The following is a 9437-nucleotide window of genomic DNA, read 5'->3' as shown; positions in this document are numbered from 1 at the left end:
TGCATGCCTTTTCTGGTGTGTGAACATGGCTGTACCCAGGGGTCATCTGAAGCCATGAAGCGTACCAAAATCAATGAAAAATGTGAATAACTGTCAATTGGAAAGAAATTAATCAATAAAAAAATTGGGAAAACAGGCATAAAACTTTACACAACATGTACATCACATTATGCAGCACATCTGTAACATATCAAACAACATTTCAACACGAATGAAAGAAAGTGATGTAATATAAAAACTGTAAAAATATGTATTTTTGTTAATATACAGTATCAAAAATATATTGTTCAAAACAAATAAGAGTAAGACCAAAAACAAACTTATTAAAACGAATATACTATATATATTTCAATCTATCTATCGATCTATCTATCTACTGTGTGTGTGTATATATATATATATATATATATATATATATATATATATATATATATATATCCATGTATATATATATATAGATATATCCATGTATATATATATATATATATATATATATATATATATATATAGTATCTCACAAAATTGAGTTCATCCCTCACATTTTTATATTATATTTTATCATATCTTTTCATGTGACAACACTGAAGAAATTACAATGTAAAGTAGTGAGTGTACAGCTTGTATAACAGTGTAAATTTTCTGTCCCCTCAAAATAACTCAACACACAGCCATTAATGTCTAAACCGCTGGCAACTAAACTGAGTACACCCCATCAGTACTGGAAATGTCCAAATTGAGCCCAAAGTGTCAATATTTTGTGTGGCCATCATTATTTTCCAGCACTGCCTTAACCCTCTTGGGCATGGAGTTCACCAGAGCTTCACAGGTTGCCACTGGAGTCCTCCTCCATGATAACATCACTGAGCTGGTGGATGTTAAAGACCTTGCACTTCTCCACCTTCTGTTTGAGGATGCCCCACAGTTGCTCAATAGGGTTTAGGTCTGGAGACATGCTTGGCCAGTGCATCACCTTTACCCTCAGCTTCTTTAGCAAGGCAGGGGTCATCTTGGAGGTGTGTTTAGGGTAATTTTCATGTTGGAATACTGACTTACAACCTAGTCTCTGAAGGGAGGGGATCATGCTGGCATTCTTGGTTCCCTCAATGAACTGTAGCTCCCCAGTGCTGGCAGCACTCTTGCAGCCCCAGACCATGACACTCCCACCACCATGCCTGACTGTAGGCAAGACACACTTGCCTTTGTACTCCTCACCTGGTTGACGCCACACACGCTTGACACCATCACCAAATAAGTTAACCTTGGTCTCAACAGACCACAGGACATGGTTCCATTAATCCATTTCCTTAGTCTGCTTGTCTTCAGGAAACTGTTTGCAGGCTTTCTTGTGCATCATCTTTAGAAGAGGCTTTCTTCTGGGACGATAGCCATGCAGACCAATTTGTTGCAGTGTGCAGCAGTCTGAGCACTAATAGGCTGACCCCCCCACCCCTTCAACCTTTGCAGCAATGCTGACAGGACTCATACGTCTATTTCCCAAAGACAACCCCTGGATATGATGCTGAGCACAAGCACTTATCTTCTTTGGTCGACCATGGCGAGGCCTGTTCTGAGTGGAACCTGTCCTGTTAAACCTCTGTATGGTCTTGGCCACCATGCTACATCTCAGTTTCAGGGTCTTGGCAATCTATTAGGCTAGGACATCTTTTTGTAGAGCAACAATTATTCTTTTCAGATCCTCAGAGAGTTCTTTGCCATGAGGTGTCATGTTGAACTTCCAGTGATCAGTATGAGAGAGTGAGAGTGATAACACCAAATTAACACACCTGCTCCCCATTTACACCTGAGACCTTGTAACACGTGTAATGAATCACATTAAAAAGTTTCCTGAGGAGGGAAAATGGCTAACTGGGCCCAATTTGGACATTTTCACTCAAGCTTTGGTAAACTCCATGCCCAAGAGGGTTAAAGCAGTGCAGGAAAATAATGGTGGCCACACAAAATATTAAAACTTTGGACCCAATTTGAACATTTTCACTTAGGGGTGTATTCACTTTTGTTGCCAGTGATTTAGACATTAATGGCTGTGTGTGGAGTTATTTTGAGGGGGCAGCAAATTTACACCGTTATACAAGCTGTACACTCACTACTTTACATTGTAGCACAGTGTCGTTTCTTCAGTGCTGTCACATGAAAAGATATAAAAACATATTTACAAAAATGTAAAAATGTATGTATGTATATATATATATATATATATATATACACACTATATATGTAAACCCTTTCATAAATTTGTTTGAATGTACAGTGTCCACTTTCTCTGGAATAAGGATTTTTAACCCTGTTCTCCTCCATATATGCAAGTTAACAGCAAACATTTTCGAAGACTCATCAAAGAAATGTCTGTTTGAAATGGCCAGCAAAAAAACACTCGGTAACACATGCTCCTGAAATGGATTCATTACAAATTGGGATTTTATGCCATCACTCTTCTATGCTTAATGCAGGTTTACATATTAAAAAGTAAAGCTGGGTACATGTACCTGCAGTTATTGTGGTATGACACTCCTGCTGGCTATCTCAATATACATGTGTATGGTCAAAGTTTTATTAGGTGCCTGGCAGCAAAAGGGTCACTGGTTCGAATCCCAACCATGACACTACCTGCCTGGAGTTTGCATGTTTTCCCTGTGCCTGTGTGGTTTCCTCCTACACTCCAAAGACATGCTGGTAGGTTAATTTGATTGTGTCTAAATCAGTGTTAATTTCGTCGACTAAAAACGACTAAAACTTTTTCGTCGACTAAATTAACACAATTTTAGTCGACTAAAATACGACTAAAACTAAAACAATTCAGATGACTAAAATACGACTAAAACTAAAATGGCATTTTAGTCTTAAGACTAAAATACGACTAAAACTAAAATGGCATTTTAGTCAAAAGACTATAACTAAAACTAAATCAAAATTTGCTGCCAAAATTAACACTGGTGCATTCTCAAAGCTTAATACCATAAATAATAACATATTAGATTTTTCACTCCAGGACCAGCAGTAGTATATAATGAGTTTGGAAATTGTAGAGAAATTCTTAAATAATGCATCACAAATTACTATTGAACTACACCCATTCGATTATAGATGACTAAAATGAGTTTTAAGTCGACTAAAATGTAAGACGTTTTAGTCTACTAAACTGTAGGACGTTTTAGTCGACTAAAATGTACTGGAGTTTTAGTCGACTAAATACGACTAAAACTAAAACACTTGCAGAAGACTAAAATGGGACTAAAACTAAAATGCCATTTTAGTCCTAAGACTAAGACTAAAACTAAATTGAAATTTGCTGCCAAAATTAACACTGGTCTAAATTGGCCCTAGTATGTGTATGCATGAAGGTGAGTTAGGGACCTTAGACTGTAAGCTCCTTGAGGGCAGGGACTGATGTGAATATACAATGTATATGTAAAGCCCTGCGGAAAATTTACGGCGCTTTATAAGTCCCTGAAACAAATAAATAAATATAGAATAAATATTGATTAAATTATGTCAAACATACTGCTTCCGCTTTATTTAATGATTTCAGGTGGCATACATAATTATCAGAAAATGTGAATATAAATGTTGAATGATTATTATAAAAATATAATTAGTTAGCAATTTTGTATATAGAAAGACAACAATAACATGTGACGTCAACTAGGATGACATATGAGATGTCAATATTCATATAACTCATCGTAATAAGACATTTCTTAGCCTGAATGGCTTATAAATATTAGAAAAAAAAAATAGCCTGTATTAAATCGATTCTAAAATATAGTAAAATAAATGGAGTCATTTCTAAAGGCCTTGTTTACCTGCCGCTTAAAACAAGGGGTGCGTAAACCTGAAAACAGAGTTACACCTATGGAGACGTGTTTAAGGTTAGTAAATGTATTGGTGCTTACCTTAGTCAAGGGTACACGCTTGCATTGCGGTTTCAGCTACTTGCGCATCAGATTCGATTTTAGTAAATCAGGCTGAGACTCCATTGTTGTCTCACCATAATGTTGAGGCCTTGTGAGCCAGTTTGTGGCCCTAATAATTCAGACCCTTGTCTCTCTTGGGCTGATTTATTAAAGGGGTTGTTTTTCTTTGTTTCACTTAACCCTGCAAACATGTGGTCATGTCAAACGTCGAATTACGTGCAGTGAAATTAGAAAAACTAGGAACTTCCCTTGTATGTGGTTAAATATTTGAAGCAAAGAACAATTCACTGGGCTAAGTGAAAACATTCGTTCTTAGTAATTCAGTCCCCATGTGTATGTGTGCATAGTGTGTCAGTAGTGTGACTTCCTTAATAATTAATTAACCTTACATTTATATATATATTTTTTTTTTTGACGCACACACACAGCCTGATTTTGAGAAACTGAAATGTGCAAATAAATAGGTTTACATATAAACATATTCCTAAAGTCAGTTTCCTAGGAGAAATAGGACTGCTTGCTGTGTTAAAGATGTATGTAGCTGAACTTTTACTTTGGTTTCAGGCTCGGCACTGGAATAAGCCATAATTATAGCTCTCGGTTGGGTTGTTTACAAAGAGACATGATATTAATATGCGGTACTATAAGCCTTCAGTTACACTGTATAATAATTCGTATGGTCCACATGCATTGAGAGCAAAGAAAAAAATAAATAAAAATGACATCCACATAAGAAAGTAACTTTACAATACACGACATACATCTTTATATTGTAATAAGGGTGCTTAGTGTTCTCTATCTGAAATAGTAAAGCTATCAAATTCACTGTAAAATTGCATCAGATATTATTTGGTATGTATAAAAGTATAGTAATAATTTACAATGTACACATTTGATTATTTTCCACCTATGTAACTAATATAACTAAAAACTGTTTTCATAAGAAAATATTTATGTAAAGAGTTGCCTCAAACACGCATAAGAGTAAAAGGAAGATCTGATATAAAAAAAATACACCTTAGAGGCACATCATATTTAACCTCCCTGGCGGTATGATTATGTCAGGAATTCTGTACCAAAAGCGGTACAATTTTTTGCATGGAAATTTGGCGTTATGTATTATAGGCCTACAATTCTTAGTAATTACTGACTTAAACCTGACCAAAATAAGACTCTAGTAGACATCCCAGATGTGATAAATTTGAAACACAAACGCATGAATTATAATCTAATCAATAATATAATTTTATTTTAATATATATATATATATATATATATATATATATATATATATATATATATATATATATATATATATATATATAATATTATATAATAAAATTATATTATTGATTAGATTATAATTCATGCGTTATATATTCTTTATATATATATATATATATATATATATATATACATATATATATACATATATACATATATAATATAAATGTTATGTGTTTTGTGCAACGTTTGAATTTCCCTCCCAGTTCCTCTCCCATGCAGCATTGTTGCTGCAGGGAACGGAACCAGGAAGTCATTGGCTGGCGATCACAGCAATGGGAGATCATCGCTGGGTCGCCAGGAGAAGGTAAGGGACAGCGCTGCACGCTCTGCACAGCTACCCCGAGTGTGACTCGGGGATACCGATAGTAGCAGGAAAAATCCACCCCAAGTCACGCCCGGGGATACCACTCAGGGGGTTAAAGGGGAACTCCGGATAGAGATATTTTGTCATTTCTGGTTTAGAAAAATAGCTGACAGAATGCAAAGAAGTTAATTTACTAAAGGCAAATAGGCTGTTTACTTTACAAGGGAAGTTACACTCTGCAAGGGAAATTTCCCCAGAGCTTAGTGAATGAGATGAAGCTCTGCTGAGTTCCATCCTCCCGTTTTTTCTCTTGCATTTATTTGAATAATTTTTTGAAAATTGAAGCTTCATGACATTCACTAGCTCAGGGGAAAATTCCCTTGCAAAAGTGAAATGCCACTTTGTCTTTTGTAGGTCACCAACCCTGTATTGAATGAACCATTCACATTTTTTCATACCAAATTACCCCCCCAAAAAATCACCACCTGCAGTTCTGCTTTAAATTTGGCATGTCTCTTTACTTAATGTACCTCCTTCTGTTTTTTTCAGGTAAGTGATGTTTTGCTCTAAACAAATAGCTTTTCTATCTGATCCTCCTTTTACTCTCAAGCATGTTTGCAGAAATTCTTCATATAAATCAAACGCAAGGCTTTCTGCGAATGGACAAGGGGAGAGGAGGTGGAAAAAAAAAACAGTGTATGAGATCCGCAGTGCCGGAGGTAAAGTGTTGGCTGTACTTTCTGTCATCAATAAAAGTACATTTTTTTTACAGTACATATCAGCAATCAGTATGGGGGTTAATAGCAATAATAGAACTTTCTTTCTGCACAAAATAAACAAAAGAAACAAAAAAATCCTCTGCTTGGAGTGCCGCTTTAATATGATATGTATTAAAGTGTATTGTAGTTGTACTGTCTACCCTCAAGTTGTAAAGCGCTGCATAAACTGTCAACTCTATATAAATACTGTATATTAATACAAATAATACCTAGTAATTTATATATGTCTGCAGCCCGCAGACATACGGTTTCTGAACTTTAGGCTCTGTTCACATGAGCTTCTTTGGAGCGTATTGCGTCCCGCGATTTTGTTTGCGCGATGTTGCCGCGATTCGGCAGGCGGAAATCGCGGCAACATCGCTCTGCGTTTGGGGGGCTATTGCAAATCAACGGGCAACGCTAGGCGTCCCGCGATTTGCAATAATCTCTGGATCGCAGGCAGAACCGCGGCGGTTCTGCCCGCGATCCAATCGCTGACATGTGAATGCAGCCTTATTGTTTTGAATTGTATTGTAGCTGTACTGTCAGTCTCCTAAGTGTTGCGCAAACTGATGGGACTATAAAAATCCTGTGTAACAATAAAAATAAAAAATAAAAATACTATAATACCTCTTTTATAACATACAATTATCAAACCTATCAGCATTACTACGAGGAGTGACTGATTTGCTAAAGGAGTTGAGGATGTTCACTTCAAAAAAGAGTGACGATTTACTTTAATATCCAACCAGGTGCGGATGAAAAATAATAATAATAATATTAAAAATAATAATAATAATAATAAAAAAATAATAATAAACAGAGTCTTGCTTTGCACATGGTTGGATAATTCAAGTGACCCTTACCCTTTTTTAAAGTGAACATTCTCAACTCCTTCATCAGCCATTTCTGTGTACTGCTGGAAGTACTGTTGACAGGTTCGATAGTGATATGATATGATAATGGCTAACGATATGATATGATAAAAAACATTCTACACTCCTTTTTAAATCAGCCTAGGAGTACACAAAGTGGCTGATTTGCTAAAGGAGTTGAGAATGTTCACTTCAAAAAAGAGTGACAATTCACTTTAATATCCAATCACGTGCAGATGAAAAATTATAGTAATAATAATAATATTATTTAAAAAAATATATTAATAAATAAATAATAATAATATCAATAATAATAATAAACAGAGGTTTGCTTTGCACATGGTTGGATAATTAAAGTGACCCCTTACCCTTTTTTTAAAGTGAACGTTCTCAACTCCTTTAGTACATCAGCCACTTCTGTGTACTCCTGGAAGTACTGCTGACAGGTTCGATAGTGATATGGTATGATAATGGATAACGATATGATATGATATGATAATGAACATTCTAAACTCATTTTTGGATCAGCCTAGGAGTACACAAAGTGTCTGATTTGCTAAAGGAGTTGAGAATGGTCACTTCAAAAAAGAGTAACAATTCACTTTAATATCCAATCACGTGCAGATAAAAAACAATAGTATTAATAATATTAGTAATAATAATGTTATTAAAAATAATAATAATAATAATAATAATAATAATAATAATAATAATAATAATAATAATAATAACAAAAATAATAATAGTAATAATAATAATAATAAATAATAATCATAAACAGAGGTTTGCTTTGCACATGGTTGGATAATTAAAGTGACCCCTTACCCATTTTTTTTAAAGTGAACATTCTCAACTCCTTTAGTACATCAGCCACTTCTGTGTACTCCCAGAAGTACTGCTGACAGGTTCGATAATGATATGATAATGGATAACGATATGATATGATATGATATGATAAACAAACATTCTAAACTCCTTTTTAGATCAGCCTAGGAGTACACAAAGTCGCTGATTTGCTAAAGGAGTTGAGAATGTTCACTTCAAAAAAGAGTGACAATTCACTTTAATATCCAATTGCGTGCACATGAAAAAAAAAATAATAATAATAATAATAATAATAATAATAATATTATTAAAAATAATAATACTAATAATAATAATACATAATAATAGTAATAATAATAATAAACAGAGGTTTGCTTTGCACATGGTTGGATATTTAAAGTGACCCCTTACCCTTTTTTTTTAAAGTGAACATTCTCAACTCCTTTAGTACATCAGCCATTTCTGTGTTCTCCCAGAAGTACTGTTCACAGGTTCGATAGTGATATGATATGATAATGGCTAATGATATGATATGATAACAAACATTCTAAACTTGTTTTTAGATCAGCCTAGGAGTACACAAAGTGGCTGATTTGCTAAAGGAGTTGAGAATGTTCACTTCGAAAAAGAGTGACAATTCACTTTAATATCCAATCATGTGCAGATGAACAATAATAATAATAATAATAATAATAATAATAATATTAATAATAATAATATTATTTAAAATAATAATATTAATAATAATAATACATAATAATAGTAATAATAATAATAATAATAAACAGAGGTTTGCTTTGCACATGGTTGGATATTTAAAGTGACCCCTTACCCTTTTTTTTAAAGTGAACATTCTCAACTCCTTTAGTACATCAGCCACTTCTGTGTTCTCCCAGAAGTACTGTTGACAGGTTCGATAGTGATATGATATGATTATGGCTAATGATATGATATGATAACAAACATTCTAAACTCCTTTTTAGATCAGCCTAGGAGTACACAAAGTGGCTGATTTGCTAAAGGAGTTGAGAATGTTCACTTCAAAAAAGAGTGACAATTCACCTTTAAATCCAATCATGTGCAGATGAAAAATATTAATAATAATAATAATAATAATCATAAACAGAGGTTTGCTTTGCACATGGTTGAATAATTAAAGTGACCCCTTACCCTTTTTTTAAAGTGAACATTCTCAACTCCTTTAGTACATCAGCCACTTCTGTGTACTCCTGGAAGTACTGCTGACAGGTTCGATAGTGATATGATATGATAATGGATAACGATATGATATGATATGATAACAAACATTCTAAACTCCTTTTTAGATCAGCCTAGGAGTTAACAAAGTGGCTGATTTGCTAAAGGAGTTGAGAATGTTCACTTCAAAAAAAGAGTGACAATTCACTTTAATATCCAATCGCGTGCAGATGAAAAATAAAAATAATAATAACAATAC

This window comes from Pelophylax lessonae (assembly GCF_965119305.1).
Source record: "Pelophylax lessonae genome assembly, chromosome: 5".
Taxonomy (NCBI): Eukaryota; Metazoa; Chordata; class Amphibia; order Anura; family Ranidae; genus Pelophylax; species Pelophylax lessonae.
The sequence above is the reverse complement of the archived record's forward strand: the minus strand, read 5'-3'. Positions refer to the sequence as shown.